This window comes from Lepisma saccharinum, chromosome 12 (assembly GCF_977018435.1).
Source record: "Lepisma saccharinum chromosome 12, izLepSacc3.1, whole genome shotgun sequence".
NCBI lineage: Eukaryota > Metazoa > Arthropoda > Insecta > Zygentoma > Lepismatidae > Lepisma > Lepisma saccharinum.
This window is the reverse complement of record NC_139240.1, coordinates 21,837,194-21,859,039: the sequence shown is the minus strand read 5'-3', so window position 1 is coordinate 21,859,039 and position 21,846 is coordinate 21,837,194. Positions and strand designations below refer to the sequence as shown.

Genomic DNA, 21,846 nt, shown 5'->3' with positions numbered 1-21,846 from the left:
GTGTGCAGCAGGGGTATTCTGCCACAAAAGAAGTGATGTAAGTGAGGTGACAAAAATAAATTTTATAAAGAATATTGAGGACAGAATCAAGAAAATATGCACGAAAGAATGTGAAAAAAAGGCAAAATAAATAGCCTATGGAAACAGCTGAAAAAGAATGACTATGGGAAGCAGGATAGACTGGACATAAACAGAAGAAGGAAGAAAACGGGCAGGGAAGAATTGGAAGAGAAAGAAAAGAGAGAAGGTTTGGAATAAGGAGTATGGGGAAGACCACAGAAAAGATATGCAAAGTGCTTAGGAAAGCGGGAATTAAAACTTACAGGAAGGGAGGGAGAAGCATCTTAGGAATAGCGAGGAATGCTAACAAGAAAAAGGAAAACAGAGAAGAGGAAGAGGAAGGGATTATCTACGAAGTGAAATGTAAAGAATGTCAGAGTGTGTACATAGGAGAAACGAAAAAGAAGCTGAAAGACAGGTTGAAACAACATAGGGATGATGTACGACTTAAGAGAGAAAAAAATGCAATATTTAAACACACAAGAGAAACAGGACATGACATAGAGTGGGATGAGGCTAAGCACATAGGAAGGGAGAAGAGAATGCTAGTGAGAAAATGGAAGGAAGCCAAGGAAATAGAGAAGAAAGGTGAAGAAGACACAATTTGACTGGAATGGGGGACTGAAGTTAAACAAAGAATGGAAGAAGATGTTAGAAAGAGTGGAAAGGACAAGAGAGAAAGAGGAGAGGAGAAGGAAGAAAAATGAAGGGAAAAGAGCATGAGATTAAAAGTCCAACCACATTCTATATGGAAGTAATTGTGTTTAGCCTTTTAGGTGAAAGTAAAGTTGGCAAGTGAAAGTCACCTGCTAGGAAGTTCCAAACAACTTTCTGAATAGTCTGGAGGGAGTAGTGTTTGTGTATATATAATGCCCTGTTTTTGTATCTTGTTATTTTTGTACTTGATACAGAGTCTGAAGAAGACCTTGCTAGAAGGTTGAAACGTTACGTTTAGTTTATGTTTTTATTAAAATAAATTACTGCCTTGGTCAGCATATTTAGTTTTTCATAATCATGGAAACAAGGCTTAATGGTGTTATTTTATTTCTTGACTTAAAAACTTATAAAATTGTCGTTTGATAAAAGGTTCCCAGTTTATATGTCATCATTTTTTTCTCTTCTTTTACTGGGAATTTACCATATGTCACTGTTCATCATATTAAGAACAATTTTTACAAAACACAGAGACAATAAACCCCACCAAGCGACTCCTTTACTTCAAAGTTAGGTGAGTATCCCCACACCAAAAGGTGGCAAGATTCCAGCATTTTTATGAATTTTATTTGTATGTAATTAATAGACAGCATTTAATTTTATCGTGTCAATATTTTTGCTTTAGTACTGCACCAGTATTGAGCAAGTATACGTATTAGCAGTAATCAGATGGCTACACTTTAAGAGTAGCTTCCCTGCAGCTACAGCTAATCTTCAAAAAATGTAGCTTTGTTGCAGCTACATCTACATGTACCAAGTAGACACTTTGTTCTATGTGATATTGGCCACTTTTCTACTTTTGCATAAGAAACAAATCAACCATATGGATATTCAAAATAATTGCTTAGCACTTCTACTTACTAGATAATAGGTTCCATTATTATTAACATGAGACTCTCAATGGCAACAGACACCAAATAGAAATATTAATGTACATTGATAATATCTTCAAAGATGATATAATTTTAGCTTTATAAACAATAAAAATTGTGTTGAATGCAGTTGCTTTTTTTCCTCAACCTGTGGTGCAACAGCCTGTAAGGGTCAGGGCCTACATAATGACTGCCTGCTTCACCCCCACATGCCTGAGCAGAGGTGGGCGATCATCCAACCACTTACCTAATGATGTGTTGTCAGCACATCAAACCCACAGTCGTTGTTGCATGTCTCTATGACTGGGTTATGCTACTCACTCATAGCTCCCCAATTTTCTCATGATGTTGAGTGGCCTTGGTCCCATTCACTGGCCCAAAGCCTGATTGATGTTTTACACCACACAGCCACAGTGCGGGACCAATGCATTTGCTAGTAGGTAATAACAAAAGAGTAAGCTTATGGTGATGTCCATTTTTAAGATTGCCCAGAAATACATGTGATACTTACGGATTGATAATCAATTCACTAAACTTAAGACTTTTTTTAAAAAGAAATAAAATGTCACACTAATATTTAAAATATCAGAATACTTTATCCAGAATTTTGAACTGAGGGAGGTGTCGACATGAGGAGCACATACTGGCATGTTGAAAACTCAGAAAATCTGAAATATGTGAAGTTTCATTTTCCAATTGTCGAATTTTTTAAAAGAATTTTCCCCTTCTACAATGACTTTTTCTAATTTTACCTGTAAATGTAGAGAATATTTATAGAAGCAATTTGTAATATCTATGGCATTCATCTTTCCAAGGAATTACAATCTTGAGAGCATTGTAAAGAAAGAGAAGGGTGAATGGTAACACGTATTTGTGCCTAATAAATTTTATTGGAGTGGACATAGTGTGTAGTTGAAAATGTAAGGCAAATACATCTAAATAATTTTCTGAATTATTTGAGGCATTCCCCAATTCCGACTATGTACATTGAATGAATTACTCTTGCAAATATTCAACCCTCAGACTGGTTCCCAGCCTGCAAGAGACTTATGAGTGTGAGTCCATGTAAGACCAGGGGTCGACCTTGAGCACTGAGAATGAGAATGAGGACGAGGCCTAAATGGAGTTCAGAGGCTGAGGACGTATGATGCTGGAGGTTGACCTTGAGTTTTGACACTGTGCAGTGGCAGCCCTTAGTCAAATGCATATCACTGGTCACAAGTAGATATGTATGTTTACCCTGCAACAGAAAGAAGAAGAAAATGAAGAATGAGTGAATGTAAAAGTGAGAGGGAGTGACAACATATTGTCACACTATTGATATGCACAAAGCTTTATGACCAATGTAATAAGAATTACAGCAAAAATATGAATATTTTTTGACTAAATGGTAAAAAAATATTATGTATTCATTCTTGAAGGAATAATATACATGAAATTAGGCACATGCAGGAGATGTACTACATAGAACTTTTTGACAAAAGAATGCAGGCTCGACTGGATTCCTAGGATTCCACACAGGTAAAACAGCGGAAACGAGAAATCAAGCGAAAACAGACCGGCTTGGTAGCTCAGTGGTAGAGGAATGGCATGGAATGCCAGAGACCTGGGTTCGAGTCAAGGGTTGGCAACATGTAACGGGGAAAGTAAACAAGCAAAATGAAAATGAAAATACTTGTTTTTAGGAAGTTGCCTCAGCGATGAGAGCTATTATTCGTGAGTGCTGGAACACTGATATTATTCATTTAACAATAGAGTTATTAGTTTGTCTTTGAATTTGTTGCTATTAGTGAGGGATGTTATGGAAGGAGGATGTTTATTACACGCTCTTGAAGCTGAATATGTGAATGATGATTCGAAAAGCACTAGTGTGTGGATTGGAAGCTCAAGTTTCGGTTTTCCCCTTGTCTTGTAATGATGTGTTTCCCTTCTGAATTTTAATTTCTGGAATAGGTTTTTAGGTGTTTTTTGGTTCTAAAGGATTATGAATAAAACAACACAGATGTAATTCTCGTCATCTAGCCATGTTCAACATTTTGTTTGCGTATAGGGTTGGGAGGATATGATCATATTTTCTTATATGGTACACGAAACGGAAACATGAATTTTGGTTTTGTTTCGAACGGATAGATTTGGTCCGTAAATTACGTCACAGTAGTCTAGTATTGGAAAGATCAATGATTGTATTAACTAAGTAAATGTAACTCTCTAGCCTTCTTAAACCTAAAGGTTCATGACTGCAGCAACACAGGCCTTCCACCTGTCCCTATCTTGAGCAAGATCTATATACTCTTTTCGATCCCTACCAATTTCCTTAAGGTCCATCTCAACGTTGTCCCTCCATCCTCGTCTAGGCCTTCCTTCAGGTCTTTTACCATCATGTTTCCCAACAACAATCCTGAAAACTCCTCTTTCCTCTCCCATTCGTGCCACATGGCCTGCCCACTTAACCTTCTCCACTCACTTGTCTCCTTATCCCATTTAGGTGTAAATGTTTTGCTAAGGATCTTATTTTCAAATACTCTCAATTTATGTTCCTCTTTCAATGTAAGGGACCAAATTTCACATCCATATAATACTACAGACAAAATTACTGTTTTGTATATTTTAACTTTTAGTTTCTTAGATATTAAACGAGAAGACAAAAGTTTATGAAGGGAAAAGTAACATGCATTTCCTGAATTAAGCCTGCTTTTTATTTTCTCTTTAATGTAATTTTCATTTGTTAGTATTACTCCTAAGTACTTGAATTTGGAAACTGGTTCAAAGGTGTTGTTATCAATAATAAGATTTTGATTATTACCTAACACTTGGTTTCGGCCTGTAAGCATATATTTAGTTTTCTCTTTGATAACTTCCAAACCTATCTGTTTACCTGTTTTGAAAAATATTTTAGCATTATTCTTAATTGTATTTATGTCATCCCCTAATAAGTCTACATCATCTGCATATGTTAACAACTGAGTCACACCGTTAAATTTTAATCCTTTGTTAGTTTCTTTTACCATCCAATCAGCACATTCTAAGGCAAAATTCAGGAGCAATGGAGATAATGCATCTCCTTGTTTTAACCCATCATGAATTGTAAATTTGTCAGACACATTAATACCCACACGAATTTTACTTTCTGTTTCACTGGTGCATACTTTTATCATGAAGCTTCTTTGGTATTCCAAACTCGACTAATATATTATATAATTTATCTCTTTTTGACCGAATCATACGCTTTTTTGAAATCAATGAATAGCTGATGGACATTTTGATTATATTCACACTTTTTCTCAAGTGTCTGTCTGATGTGAAAAATTTGATCTGTTACGTTTAAATCAACATTGATAATCACCTATAATTTCATTACCATATTTGGTGAGTCTTGTTGAAAGAATGTTAGATAATATTTTATTTGCTGTTGAGAGTAGAGAAATTATATGGTAATTATTGCATTTAATTTTATCACATTTTTTAAACACAGGAACAATTATGGATTCTTTCCACTGTTGAGGGATTCATTTTGGATTTGGTGCATATTACTCACAATATTAAATATTAAAAAATATTTCTGTTATGAACACAATATAAATATCATATAAAAACTGTTTTACTTACGTATTTGTGAGTCTACTCCTTAAGATAGCTACGTTTTGGGGAAGCATCTGCCACCTTCCTCAGGCATTCTTTAAGCATGCAATACTTCCATGCCACGTCGTTGTTTCATACAAGGAAAGGTTGAACGGTTAGGATTGGGGAGAAAGTATCAGATAAAATTATATATATATATATATATCATATATATATATATATATATATATATATATATATATATATATATATATATAGGGAAAAGGAATTGAGTGTCCTTTGCATACGAATGAACTTTACTGTGATTGATTATGGTAGGTATGTAGGCTGTAAAAATGGTTTAGAAAGAGGAGCTAGAATGGATCCCTGTGGGACACCAGTTTCCAACGAAAGGGTGAGAGAGATAGGGGGCATGGCAGCGTTTATGTATACTCTCTGTTGTTCAGATACGATCTAAACCATTGGAGAGCGGGAGGTGAAAAATTGTAGTATTTGAATTTGCTTAAGAGCAGGTTCACTTTCAAAGGCTGTAGTGAGATCCAGTAATACTAAAGCTACTGTCATTCTCTTGTCTATTGATCGTAATAAATCATCGGTGATTTTAAGTAACACCGTTGCCATGCTGTTTGAAGGACAGTAACCGGATTGACATTTCGGAAGCAGATCTAGGTCATTAACGTGCTTGCGAGTTTGCTTGTAAACAATTTTGTCAGTGATTTTGGAAAATATAGGTAAGAGACTTATTGCCCGAAGGTCAGTCAGGGACGTTATTACTTTTTCTTTGGTATCGGAACAACACATGCTGTTTTGCAGCTGGCGAGGTATTGTCCACTCCGGAATGAGAAATTTACGATGTGCGTCAGGGAACATAGGATGTGCTGTAATAATAGTTTAATCAATTTTATGAATATTCCATCATTACCAGAGGCATTGGATGATATTTTGTTTATCGCTTTCATTGTTTCGGTTTCGTTTATATCTTGCAGATGGAAAGTTTGAGCACTTTCGTTAAAGGTGTTACGATCAAAGAAGTCTCGAGTTTTGTTAACGGCATCTTCTGAAACATCCGTTTTGCTGCATACGCTAGAAAAATATCAGTTAATTGAATCCATGTTTCTGAAGTCGGATGGTATCTCGTTGATATTTATCCTTTTTTCTATATACACCCCACGTTTTTAATTTTTTCCACAACTCTTTGCTGTTATTGTTGCAGCAGAGGTGATGACTAAAATAGGCTTTCTTTTTCTGCCGTTGTACCGAGGTGATAAAGTTTCTCAGTTCTTTGTAGTAGCCCCAGTTTTCCTGGGTTTTTGTGCACTAATATTTTATTAGGATATTGTCATGGAGCTTCATAAGTAGTTTTGTATTTTCAGATATCCACGGAGAGTTTTTTAGTTTTATTAATTTAATTTCAAGGGGCGCATGCTTGTAAAAGAGATTTATTACGTTTTGAGTAACGAAGTGCACTGTATCGTCGATACTGTCAAAGCTATCTATTTACATCCATTCAATTGTTGCAGCATCCCTATCGAATATCTCTTTGTCGAGGGTAGAGAGGTTTCGATATTTGATAAACTGTTTAATTAGTTTGGTTTTTTCGATGGCAAGTCTCACATTTACTAAACAGTGGTCAGACATTCCGACTGGATCGGTTACGTTAAATGAGCGTACAAGATCCGGATCATCCATTACTACTACATCGAGGAATGATTGAGTGGTTGCCATTATTCTGGTTGTTTGGTTAATGATTTGAATCATGCCGAAAAAGTTTTATTATTGATTGTAAATATACTGTTTCTGGTTTATGGGGAAAATGGAAAGCTGCTTTTAAGTCACCTAGAATAAGTAATTTGTGAACGATTGGGAAAACTTCCGAGATCGTCGTTTCTAGGTGCGATAATTTTGTATACAACATGTTATGGGCTTTGTACACAACATTGTACTATGTGAGAGCTGGACGTTCAATAAGGAGTTTGAGATAGACCTGCATTCTTTTGAAAGGAAAATTCTGAGAAGAGTATGGGGACCAGTAAGATACAGGGATGGATGGAGACTAAGATATAACAATGTATTGTACCATCTATACAAAGATTTATGTATATCCCACTTTATAAAATTTAAAAGACTAGAGTGGGCAGGACATGTCCAAAGAATGGATGCATACCAAAGTTAGATGCATATAGTACAATAGGAGGTAGAAGATCTGTAGGAAGCCCAAGAGAAGATGTATGGAGACTGTGGAAGAAGATGTGAAAGGAATGTTAGAAATGAGAAATAGGAGGAAGAAAGCTTTGGACATAGTAGCATGGAGGCCAGGGCTTGATGTCGGGCTGCAGTGCCATAGAAGAAGAAGGAGGTGTGGACTGAAATAAATGACATACAGGCATGTTGAAAACTCAGAATACCCCTAAATGTGTGATGCTTCTTTTTCCAATTGTCGAATTTTTTAAAAGAATTTTGCCCTTTTACAATGACTTTTTGTAATTTTACTATGTAGAAAATATTTATAGAAGCAATTCGTAATTTCTATGGCATTCATCTTTACAAGTACTTACAATCTTGAAAGGATTGTAAAGAAAGAGAAGGGTAACATGTATTTGTGCCTAATAAATTTTATTGGAGCAGACATAGTGTGTAGCTGAATATGTAAGGCGAATGCTACACCTAAATCATTTTCTGAATTATTTAAGACATCCTCCAATTCCATCTACTGTGAATGAATTACATACAAATGGCCAACACCCAGACTGGTTCCCTGCCTGCAAGATACTTATGAGAGTAAGACCAGAGTTTGACCTTGACCACTGAGGTCAAAATCAGGCAAAGCCAGACTGGCTCGGTAGCTCAGTGGTAGAGTAATGGCATGGAATGCCAGAGACCTGGGTTCGAGTCCTGGTCGAGCCTGCATTTTTTGCTGAAAGTTCTACATAATAATATGCTTGTATTTACTTTTTCAAGAGTACATCACCAACAACAGTCTATTTTACTCTCCTTTCTTTGCATTGATTTGCACATGTCAGTTATTCTCATTATTTACTCAGAAAGTGAACTACATTTATATCATATTTTTTTCAGCTACCTGATCAAGAACTATGTGGAGGAACAGATACAAGGAGTCCCAATGACAGTTCCACATTTGCCTGTGTCTGCAGGAAAGTTAAGTGAACAAGAGCAGCTAAGGGAAATTACTGAATGTATCAGTAGAGAAGAAAATTTTGAGTCTGAACCTTCACCAAAAACCCTTCCAAGCAAGACATATGTTGATGGATCCAGAGGTAGTAACAGGAGAAGGCAATGTATAGGTCCCATCTCCAACAACACTTTCTCTGTCAAAGGAAATTTGATAACCTATGAACCACAGATGCTTTTAAATTGTTCAGTTTCGAAGAAAAGTTTTGTCCATGAAGCTGAACGTAAAACATTTATGAGTGTTCACACAAAAGAGAAACCTTTTAGTTGTTTAATTTGCAAAAAGGATTTTGCCCGTAAAGGAGATCTTAATAACCATGTGAGGCTTCACACTCGAGAGAAGCCTTTCAATTGTTCAATTTGCAACAAAGATTTTGCACATAAACATAATCTTAATGAGCATGTGAGGGTTCACACTGGAGAGAAGCCTTTCAGTTGTTCAATTTGCAATAAGTATTTTGCCCGTAAAGGAGATCTTAATAACCATGTGAGGCTTCACACTGGAGAGAAGCCTTTCAATTGTTCAATTTGCAACAAGGATTTTTCACATAAATCGAATCTTAATATGCATGTGAGGGGTCACACTAAAGAGAAGCCTTTTAATTGTTCAATTTGCAACAAATATTTTGCACGTAGATATTATCTTAATGCGCATCTGAGGGTTCACACTGGAGAGAAGCCTTTCAGTTGTTCAATTTGCAATAAGTATTTTGCCCGTAAAGGAGATCTTAATAACCATGTGAGGCTTCACACTGGAGAGAAGCCTTTCAATTGTTCAATTTGCAACAAAGATTTTTCACATAAATCAAATCTTAATATGCATGTGAGGGGTCACACTAAAGAGAAGCCTTTCAATTGTTCAATTTGCAATAAATGTTTTGCCCGTAAAGGAAAACTTAGTGTACATATGAATGTTCACTCAAAGGAGAAGCCTTTCAATTGTTCAATTTGCAATAAATATTTTTCCAGTAAAGTTTATCTTAAGAAGCATGTGAAGGGTCACACTGGAGAGAAGCCTTTCAATTGTTCAATTTCCAACAAAGGTTTTGTCCATAAAGATCTTCTTAATAAGCATGTGAGGATTCACACTGGAGAGAAGCCTTTCCATTTGTTCAATTTGCAATAACTATTTTGCCTGTAGAAGAGATCTTAGTGTACATATGAAGAGGGAAGCCTTTTAATTGTTCAATTTACAACAAAGTTTTTTGCTCCTAAGGGCCAACTTAATGCGCATGTGAGCATTCACAGAACGGTGAAGCTTTCTGTTGTTGAATTTGCTAAGATGTTTTGTCTGGAGGTGTGCACTTAATGTACACATGAAGCTTGACAGTCAAGAGTAATATTTTAAATGTTCAATTTGATTAAAGGTTTCGGAGATGAAAGACGTCTTAATTTGCATATGTGCATTCATTCTAAACAGAAACCTTTAAATTGTTCAATTTGTAACATTTGTTTTGTCTGGAAAGGCATATGAGGATGTTTCATCTCAAAAGAGAAACTGAATTTGTGACAAGATTTTCCTGTAAAGATTACTGCAGAGTACTTATGGCAACACACATGAAAGTGAAATCTATTAATTGTTAATTTGTATCAAATATTTTGTCTACAAACACAAAGTTATTATGCATGTGAGGAGATTACACACCAAACAGAAGTCATTAAGGAAGTATTGCAAACAATTATCTGTATTGAATATTTAGAAATCCTACCATCAGTGTTTCTAAATGGATTTCTAAGTAGAAATCTCTTGACTCTGTACACATCTCACATGCTTTATGATCTTGAGATCTGCATTATCAGAATCAATTGTATGCACATCAGGAGGAATGTCTCTATATCCAGCAGGGATCTCAACCATGCTTTCAAACATGTCACCAGTAGTTGAAAGATAATACCGATATTTGATTTTTAACATACAAACCATATCTTATGCCTATTCCTTATCCAAGAATGCAAACAGAGAAGGAAGTTGTCATAGCAGGCACTTTCCCCTGTATGTTGTGACCATTGTGGATGGGGATTTCATTGGCCTGAGCTGAGCACATTGTCATGTATGTTCACATGATCATGTTTCAGAGGATTACGTAATACATGTTAAAATGATATTTATAAACACCAATTGTAGCTCTTAGGAGATGCGTATTATTTTAATTTTTACTTTGGTGTAGTGATGTAATGTACTACACAATGTTTCTTCTTTTTTGTTATGATGTACTTAACTAATTATTATTTCATTATGTATCTTGACGTTTTTTATGTCCTTTTAATCAACGGTGAACGGAAGAAAAATAAAATTCAAATTCAAATTCTCTCACTGAAAAAAATTAATATTGTAACATTGAATTTGAACTTAACATTGTTGAATTTAATTTTAATCTTTTGACTTCTTCTCAGATGTGCTTCTAAATATCAACAATATCAGCATTCCTACAGAACTGTTTACACAAGCGTTGTCAGAACTATGGTTGGTGCTTGATAGTGACCACACACACTTTCCCTTTTCATTAACTTCTGGACGAGTTTCACCATTGCACTACGAACAATTGGCCAGCCAGCTCTCAGTGTGTCTGCAGTTGAAGAGATGTGCAACTTTCCTTGCACTCTGTTCACCACAATGTAAGCTAGTGTCAATGTGCTCTTTGATCAATGGCATCTTGGTTCACTGCATAACAAGGAACAGACATTGATGAATAGCATGCACACAACAATGGTAGTCTTTATCCTTAACATTGAATAAATTGTTATTGTTTAAAGACATTGTTAAATGGATTTCACCATTCTCTTTGCCAGAAAATTTCACATGGTTTTGATGTGTCTGTCACTTGCCCCCTATTCCCATTTGAAGACGTTAATTTGAATTCAAGATGTTGGATAGGGATGATGCAAGTGGTCTTCTAGTTACTTCATATGTTTCCACTCATGTACAGTGATATCTGAAGAAATTATATGGGTTATTCCACACTTTTGAATCACACTGAATTTGTGATCAAGTTTGGGTTTGTTTTAGAGTTACTCTGAGTGAATGAGAATGAATATATTGTTTTATGCATGTTGAAGAATGCTGTAAGTTATAACATGTAATACGAGTATATTTGAAAAATTTCCATTCTTGAGAAATCACCATATAATTTCACTGATTTGTGTGAACTGGCAGAACCTTAAAAATATGTTTTGTTTTCTATTTTGCACTCTGTATGTAATATTCTGTCTTTTTATAATAAAACACTATATATGATTGTATTATTTGTTGTATTGTGAAAACTTGAGAAGATTGGTGTTGAAACATAGTTCTAAGTATTCATCACAATGAGAACCCTTTTAAATCCCAACTTTAAAGTTCCACATATTATTTACAACACCATTAAGCCTTGTTTCCATGATATGGAAAACTAAATATGCTGACCAATTCAGTAATTTATTTTATTAAAAACATAAACTAAACGTAACGTTACAACCTTCTAGCAAGGTCTTCTTCAGACTCTGTATCAAGTACAAATGTAACAAGATACAAAAACAGGGCATTATATATGCACGCAAACATTACTCCCTCCAAACTTTTAGAAAGTTTCTAGCAGGTGGCTTTCCCTTGTCAACTGTACTTTCACCTAAAAGGCTAAACATATTTACTTCCATAAACAGGGTGTCCCACTAGCTTTCGAACCCGAAAAAAATGTTATAATTTCCGAACAAACATACATAGGAAAATGAAATTCACAATACACGTACCTTGTTTCAGGCTGAATACATGATCGTCACAGCATGTGCTGCAAGTGTCTTCCCTGGACGTCGAGACATGTTTATACGCGGCGTTATATATTGTGAAAAGTCCGATGTAGAGTCTCCGGTGTGATCTCGTGAATCGCATTCTCGATGTTTTTTCGCAACTCTTGCAGTGATCGTGGTTTGTTTCTGTAGACACAATCTTCAAGGAAACCCCATAAAAAGAAATCCAGAAGAGTCAAATCTGGGGATATTGGCGGCCACAATACTTTGGAGATGATTCTGTCACCAAAAATGGACTCAATTTCTGCCATGGACACGTTGAAAGTATGGCATGTCGCTCCATCTTGTTGGAAATAACCGTGACGCAGTTATTCATCATCCAGCTGATTCACAAATGTACTGAAGATGTGTAAGTAAACTTGTGTGTTTACTGTATCTTCAAAGAAGATGGGCCCAATGATACGCTGTCGGGAAATTGCACGCCAAACTCCCACCTTCAGTGATCCTTTACGGCATCCAAATTCACGTTGAACGGTCTGATACGAACCCGTTATCCAATACTTCTTTACAATGAACACGCGTTCTGGTATGGTGTACCGATCCATCCTCGCGATGCAGGGACTCGCGTATCACACCAACCCACACGCACCACTCCCCTGGCACCACCTACCATCTTTGTTTTGACACGTGTGTTTATGTTCAACCCTGCCTCGTGTTCAGCATGAAACAAGGTACGTGTATTGTGAATTTCATTTTCCTATGTATGTTTATTCGGAAATTATAACGTTTTTTTCGGGTTCGAAAGCTAGTGGGATACCCGTTAGAATGTGGTTGGACTTTTAATCTCACGCTCGTTTTCCTTCATTGTTTTTCCTTCTCCTCTCCTCTTTCTCTCTTGTCCTTTCCACTCTTTCTAACACCTTCTTCCATTTTTTGTTTAACTTCAGTCCCCCATTCCAGTTCATTGTGTCTTCTTGACCTTTCTTCTCTATTTCCTTGTCCTCTTTCCATTTTCTCACTAGCATTCTTTTCTTCCTTCCTATCTGCTTAGCCTCATTCCACTCTATGTCATGTCCTGTTTCTCTCGTGTGTTTAAATACCGCATTTGTCTCTCTCTTAAGTCGTACATCATCCTTATGCTGTTTCAACCTGTCTTTCATCCTCTTTTTCGTTTCTCCTATGTACACACGCTGACATTCTTTACATTTCACTTCATATATAATCCCTTCCTCTTCCTCTTCTCTGTTTTCATTTTTCTTGCTTGCATTCTTCGCTATTCCTAAGATGCTTCTCCCTCCCTTCCTGTAAGTTTTAATGCCCGCTTTCCTAAGCACTTTGCATATCTTTTCTGTGGTCCTCCCCATACTCCTTATTCCAAACATTCTCTCTTTTTCTTTCTCTTCCTCTATTTCTATCTCTTGCCATTCTCCACTGTCCCTTTTCTTCCTTCTTCTGTTTATGTCATCTATCCTGCTTCTCATAGCCATTCTTTTCCAGCTGTTTCCATAGGCTATTTATTTTGCCTTCTTTTTCACATTTTTTCGTGCCTATTTTCTTTATTCTGTCCTCCATACTCTTTATAAAATTTATTTTTGTCACCTCACTTACATCACTTCTTTTGTGGCAGAATACCCCTGCTGCACACTTCTTCTGGTGCCAAGCGGTTTCAATTTCTAATCCTCTCTTCCTTTTCATCAATATATCTAGGTAGCTTAACTTGTTTTCTTCTATTTCAAGTTCCAATAATATCGCTCTTCCTTCATCTTGTATTTCTTTGGCAAATATATCGAGCTGCCTCTTCGTTCCCTTCCATATGCCAAAACAATAGTCCACATATCTGCATATCTGCAAACAGAATTATTTTGTCACCTCCTTTTTCTATCACTTTTTTTTCCCATTCATTAATAACCAATTCAGCCAATGCTGGGCTTAGGCTAGAACCTATATTCAGTCCTTCACTCATTAACATTATTTTATCTCCCATTATACTGTAACCGTTATTCCAAATGGTTTCCAGCACCTTCACTAAACTTTCATTATCCCATTCTCCTATAATTTCTTGTCCCATTCTTTTTTTTTAATAATGTCCAAAACGTGTCCCCTCTTGATGCTCGGGAACATACTTTTCATGTCTAAGCTAAACATTGTCATCTAAATGTGTAAATTTGAGTTTGAAATTCTTATAATTAACAATTTTTTGTAGAATATTATAATCCGTAATATTTATTACTTCTGTTTGTAGATGTATTTGAAGCCTGAGTATGTGGAAATTGAATCGAATTGAATTGAAAAGTCTTTTTATTTGGTACAGAGCGAGATTCAACCTTGGGCTGCTCTACCACCTAACTTTGGTGATTAAAATATATATGTATTGTAACTAAAAGGTGAAAGTGGTGACAATTTTATGGTGGCTGCTGTGGCTCAGTCGGTAACGCATCTGACTACCATGCTAAAGGTCCCGGGTTCGATCCCCGGCCGGATCAAATCCAGGAACTTTTCTAACGGAAGCGGCCCCGGCGCCCACCCAGCTTCGAATAACATGAGTACCTGGGAAAAACCCTGGGGGGTAAAGATGGTCAGGGGCGTGATGCTGATCACATCACCCCCACTCACGACCGGATCAAGAAAGTGTGGGGCGTTACCCCCACACCCCTATACGCCTTCATGGCATGGTGCTATGCACAGGGGAGCACTTTACTTTTTTTTATACATATATTTATAATACTGGAATCAAACATATAACATAACATGAGTGAATTTGCCATAAATGAAAAATAATAAAATTTTTAGAGAATGCAATGACAGATACATTAACATACACATGCACATCCATACACACTTGTACATACGCAATTTCCAAATTGAGACTAAAATATCATGCACACAGATTGAAATATTCGTTGTGTCAGATAAGTGTTTGCAAAGTACATGTTTTTACTTTACTTGATTCTTGTTGCTTATCCGTACGAGCTAATGCTCAATTGCAATAAATATGATACGACTTGTTTGATGTTTGAAGTTTTGGGTGTTGTAGCAAAAGAAACATAATCAGGAAGAGCATTCGAAACTGACAGCAGAGTGGTGGGGAATGTCAATTTTTCGCCAACCTCTACAATTGTATGGATGTATGGCATTTCAAAATGTCAGTTTCTTGTGGAGATAGCTAGGTGTTTGCAATTTTAACACCTTATATATTGTAGAACACTGATGCAGAGGACGTCGCCTAGACATGTTAAGGATTTTTTTTGTATTGAGCAAGGTTAGGATGGGCTGATTTCTCCTGATCGACAGTACGTAACAAATGCAAGAATTCTGTATTTTTTTTATTCTGTTCGATATTTTACGTTGTAAATTCACTCTGTAAACCACATCACAGTAATCAAAAATAGGATATATTAGAGTTTCGATGAGAGATAATTTCGATTCTCTAGTGAAAAAATATCTTCTCCTGAAGAGTGATCTCATTATTGTTAGTGCTTTTGTGCACTGCGCTGAGATATGCGCTGACCAGGAAAAATTTGGATCAAAAGTAAGGCCCAGATTTTTAACCGTTGATGCATAAATTGATGTTTTGGTTTTTCATTTTGATGTTAATTGTGTCATAATTTACTTTTTCAAGATAATAGTTAGAGCCTAAAATTGGCAAATGAAAACTCCACACCTTAAATTGAATATATTAAACAGTGTATATACCATACCATTACATTGAATTAAATTAGCATTTTGGATTAAATGGAATCATACACACCCATTAGTTTGTTAATATATGTGTTTGTGTGTGGGTGGTGAAAGGTGGTAATACATAAGGTTGAAATAAAGAGAGCATCAGCTTGTACCTTTGAATTTTTGGAAAGTTTACCTTCAAAACTGGGAATTATATTAAATTTTATCATGATCCTAGAGTGGCCACCCAGAATATTGATGTAGTAGAGTTCTCCTTTATCACTTTTGAACCAAGATCTGTACCAGTAGATTTTATTTTTACCAATACCCAGCTGCGCTGTACCTTTCGGAATTTTCTTTTACTCAGATATTGTTCAGAGATTAATGTTCTTAATGCTACATGAGGTTTGAAGTGCACGATTAGTATTAATCAATAGTAATTTCATTCTGCCTATATTGTGAAGGACGGAGAACCATATTAGATGCATACTTTTTTACATAATGTATTTCTGAATATCACTCCTGTTCTTCAATTCTGTGCCCTAAACATGCGTTTTCACAGGCAAAACAATCTTTTCTTGAATACAGACAAATACAGTGAGTTTCCTTTTTAAAGAAGAAAATTGTTAATGGAATGGGGTGATAGAGTGAGTCATGTTTGTCAGGGCAATAGTACAGCGCCTTGAATAACATAGTGTGGAAAACGGCACGGTTCTGCGCTCTCTGGATGGTTCCACTCGAAAATGATACCTCTAGAGGCACTGGTGTTGGACCTGGTGCTTGGTATTCGTCTGCTTGTAATGGAAGTAAATGGAGTTTTCGCTGCAATGTCTGATTCTTTTACATGAACCATTTCTATAAATGTGATAATTGCTATGATATTTGGTACAGTGCTCGCAAAGATATTAACGAACATTCTAGACAGTCGACCACGTCCTGTTATCGTCATACTTTCCTTAATAATACAGGAGAAAAAATACGCATGGAATGCTCTTGGCAACTAAATTTTTGTGTATGAATTAGGTTCATTATTATTGTCATCATCATTTCTTTTAAAGATATACACACTGAAGCATTTGAATTTTTGATATTTTACTGTCTCTTTTCTTCCGCTTTAAACTAATCGCGTCGATGATGATAATGATGATTGCATGAAACGACAAGGGGAACCCCAGAAAACTTTTTTAGTGCCATCGACATGAGTGTAAGGAAACTTTCAAACCAATGGGACAAGCGACACGGGATGTTCACACACTCACACTAGTGACACACACTTCCAGACTGTAAAATAGCATTCATTGCACATGAGGGTCCAAACAGCAAACGACATGTTTATATGGCATATTCGCATACTGCTTGTTACTTCGGTCGGAAAGCTCCTTAAAGGAAGGGTGCTGAGACCGAAGCGACGCGCTACAGGGGGAGTTCCCAACTGAGTGACAAGTGACATGGTGCCTTCAGTCTATTAGCAAGCGTTGCTTGCGAACAACAGATAGGCGACACTATAAATTGCACATTACAACAACAGATCTAGGCGACACGATAAGCCACACGTGTCGCTTTCTCGCTTCTGCGTCGCTCAAACTGGGCCATGTCCTCAATAGCTTGCAACATGTTGCCGTGGTTTGTTGTTCGCCCATACGAGATGCAATGAGTGTCTTGCTTTAGTGCGATTGCGTACCAAAGCGACATGCAGCACGCGACACTTATCGCTTGTGGATTTCACCAACCGTCATGCCGCTACGTTGTGAAATGTTGCTCTTGATTGGCTCCTTTCCAAGCAACATGTGTCGCTTCAGTATGAAAGTTGCCTTGGACCAAAGACCCGTGTCGCTTTGGTGTGAAATCCTCATATCGTTTGTCACGTGTCACTTTGGTCTAAAATCTCCTTGAGGAAACGGTGGAGTCAGAGCTTGTGCATTGAAAGGCTGCATTGATTACCGACTGCTCGCTTTTAAGTGACACTTGTGGTTTGTCGCCTCGGTATGAAATATCTCTCAGCATACAATTTATATTCTAATAACATAGAAAAATTAACTCTAATACACAGTCCAAGACCTGACTTCCGGAATCACATTGCGATGTTTCTTCTTGTGTTACGCACACATGCTATTTATTTATTAATTTTATTTTACTTTTCTTTCCAAATTAATGCCATTTCGTGACTGCAAATCACTCCACAAATATAACTGTTTCCATCAATTCACGTACCGCCTTTCAAGACAAACAAATCTACATAATATATTCCAAGAACTAACAAACCCGAATTACTTTCATAAGAAAATTAGCACCAATTCTGATCGCACTGCCATCTTTGTTCTCATCAGTTGCGGGAACCAGTTTCTTGGGTCGTTTTCCAGACTACGTTTTTCAAGGTGCTGTAGGAATAGTATTCAAGAGTTTGGCATGTTTTCACATGTTTTTGGGGATACAAAATTTCATAGTTTAGCTAGCAATACTATGTATCTTCACACAAGAATGGGGGATCGTTTCATTTGATTGACTTGTTATTTATTTTTCGTTATGGATATTATGTAGTTTCTCTTTACCTTTCTGTGGGTGATTGCTGTGATGGTGTTGAAATGAAACACCACCGCTTATGCCTTTAGAATCGGTTTGGAAATGGGGGGATGTGCTTTTCGCATTTATACAAGCAGTGGCGGCGATTAGTGGTGCAAGGGGGCAGTACCTCCCACTTTTTGCAACTTTTTCTTGTGCAGTCCTACTAAATCTTATCTACGAAGGGAAAGTAAACTGTCCTTGCCCTCCTAGTTTTGGAACTCAATCACCGCCAATGTATACAAGGTTAAAATGTTAAAAATACAGTTCAGTACACTAAGAATGTCAGTGAGTGTACGCAGTTTTGTACACTTTATGTTAGGAAACATGCATTTGAGCGTGCTTTTCTTTATTTAGTCTTTTAATTTGAACTGCAATGAAAAGTTTGAAATGTCATGCGCTTTTCGATTGTTGTCATTTTCGGCCAATCGTAAACAATGTTGGGTTTTCTAAGTGGCTTTTCGTTGTATAAAGCTTACTTTTTGTTGACTACTTAAATTCAAAGGGAAACATTCATTCCAAAGAGTCTTACAAGCCAGTTCAAATACATGTGTATGGAGTACATGTGTAATACCATTCATCGCCAGGATAAGTGGTAATGTCACTGAACTTAAACATGTATATAAAACTGAAAATAATCTTCCCATAAAGTTCATAACTGTGGAATTTATATTTGGAAGTGGGCCATGGTAAAATCACACCAATGATCAACGTGCTTCAAGTTCAGGTTCAAGGACCAGGTTAAGGCTCGGCTGGACCTTTGGCACCCGACTGGGCGAATTTTTGAAAAAAATCCTCTCCATTTGAAAACTGCTGTGATATTCCAAAATATGAAAAATTACATCAGGTTAGAATTGCTTCTAGAGCATTGATGTGAATTTTCGTGTATTTTCCTTTCACTGTTGTCTAGATATTATCAATAGTTTAATAGACTTACGTAATCACGAAACTACTATTAAACTATTGATAATATCTAGACAACAGTGAAAGGAAAATACACGAAAATTCACATCAATGCTCGAGAAGCAATTCTAACCTGATGTAATTTTTCATATTTTGGAATATCACAGCAGTTTTTCAAATGGAGAGATTTTTTTTCAAAAATTCGCCCATTCGGGTGCCAAAGGTCCAGCCGAGACTTAACAAAATCAGCCTAATGAGACGAGCCTGTTTCTGAAGCTTTGCAATGGAAAACATTATTCACCCTAAGTTATTTAACATTGCTTTTCTACCTTGTGGTTGGTTAATCATGAACGAGAAGAAGGGATTGATTGATTTGATTTGTGTTTACTTCGCTTTCTGGTGCTACGGTTGGCTAATTTGAGAAGATGGGGATGAGTGAATATGGTGACCAGACGTCTTCTTTTGTCCGGACATGTCCTCCTTTTTAGGTGTCTGTCCCAGCCCTGGCCCAAAACCATGGTAACGGTTTAAGTTTTTGCGTGCGATGATGTGTAACCAGCCAAGTGAATACATCACTTCAATGTGAAGTCACGTGAAATGACAAAATGACAGTGTTGCAGTATGCAGATATTAAACACCAGAACAAGAACAATGTCTAGATGAAGATGTGTACTACAGGCTGTAGAAAAGGAGATGCGATAACCACTAACGCCGTCAAACGGTTGGGCGGGAACTTCACGTCACATACCATGAAGAAGTAATTGGGTCTGAGCTGATTATGTACTTTGAGATTAGTCCACTCAGAATTAGTTCACTTCATCAAATGATTTACTAAATCTCATCAATTTACGTGTCAAATTCATTATTTATTTGAGTTTCTTTTGGTTTAGGTTCAACATCTTCACCGAAGAGAAAATTATGCTCATTGTAGAAGGAAACCGCCAATAAATATCTCAATTACTTCTCAAGTTATTAATTTTTCTTTTATTATACTTTTAAGCCGGACACGCTGTACAGTGTACGTACAACTATAGATTGAATTGTATATGATTGTATCTTCTCCAAATATGATGTATAAAGAAATGAACTGCCGGAGAACTAAGTGAGGTGAGTGTACAATTTTATATTACTATTATAGTGGAACCACAAGCAAAGAAACCTGCGCAGACTCGCGAGTCCTGTGCACCGTACTCCAGTGTGGAGGGGAGGGGGAGAGTGGAGCATGCTCTCTTATAGCCCGAGTTGAACGGAAGAGGAGAAAGGTGTGCGGGACTTTTCGACGAAGGTTCTGTTTCTTGTGGTCGCTCTTCTAAGTAAGGGGAACTGTGATTGGTCATTCATCTATTTTATCACTTCTTCATCATCTCAATTGACTTAAATGGCCGGAAGAGCAAGGAAATTTATCAAATATAAATACAAACACGTAACGTTTAATAAATAACCAAAATGGAATGAAAAGTTAGCAGTTTGTATTTTTATTGCTTTATGTGAATATGTAGAGAAAAAGCGAGAGAGAATTGTACACCAATGGCAAACAAATGGTAGGCGAAGTATTTACCAGGATTATACTCCCTACATTCCTGCTCATAATAAGGAGTCGAAGGCATCTTGCTTAAGGATAGTTCTTCGATGTAAACCTAAAAGTTCACTTTTCAGAATACGTACATAATCTTCTGGGCAGAAATGCGCACTGCAGATTCTAGCATTAGCATGATTCATGTTAGCGTTCCCAGACGAATCCAAAGCTCGGTGACTGAAGAATCCTTTTGAAAAACGTATATAACGTATATATTATGTTCAACGTACTTGGAAGATGAATCTTGTGCTGAACTAAAATAAATAATAATAACAAGTGGTGTGCGGTATCTCGAAAAGTCGGGACCGGGATTGGAAAGAAAAATTCCGTCCCTATCCCGACTACAGCAAATGACTTCCCTACTTTTCTGGATCCCGAGCAGTTGGGAAATACCGAATGGTCATTTTAAAACGGTATTAATTCTTGACGTTTTCTGCATTACAAGTGTCTGGAACTTATCGCAAATTGTTAGTTTTCATTCCAGAAATGCAAAGAAAATCACTTAAGGTGAAAATGAGAATTTGAGATTTCCCGACTAGTTGAGAAATTGCGAATATTTCCCGTCCCGAATGTCGGGATTTTAAAAATATTCCCGTTCCGATCAATAATATTCTGTCCCGCATAACAATAAGAAACTATCTATATTTAATTTCAATTTGTCTGAAGCCACAAAATGTAAATGGGTGGAAATGCTCATTTGTGTACTCGATTTCGTGTGTTCAGTTTCTGGCATGGTTTCCTATCTGCATAGTGCAACACTAGCGCATAAATTTGGAATTCATTTCATGGATAAATTCACCTCTTACCGTTGTTTCGTCATCACGAGTAAACAACGGATTGGCCCAACCTATACTTCTAATAACCTTGGTCTGTCTGGCGTCCGGGTGGATTTTTCAGAAATTGGTAAATATCCTCCTTTTTGGAAAGAGTAGCTATAGCAATGCCCATAGCCAATGTGCTGCCTAGAGAATGCTTCTACATATAACGATCATCGTTTAAGGCATATCA

General features: G+C 36.8%; 1 protein-coding gene and 1 non-coding gene across 2 annotated transcripts in view; both read left to right on the top strand.

The window, feature by feature from the left end:
• LOC145996262 (uncharacterized) overlaps positions 1–21,846 on the top strand; it is a 203,376-nt gene that overhangs the window by 89,772 nt on the left and 91,758 nt on the right. The window lies entirely within an intron of this gene.
• On the top strand, positions 8,059–8,129 carry TRNAS-GGA (transfer RNA serine (anticodon GGA)). The gene has a single exon. It is a non-coding gene; the product is annotated as a tRNA-Ser (tRNA).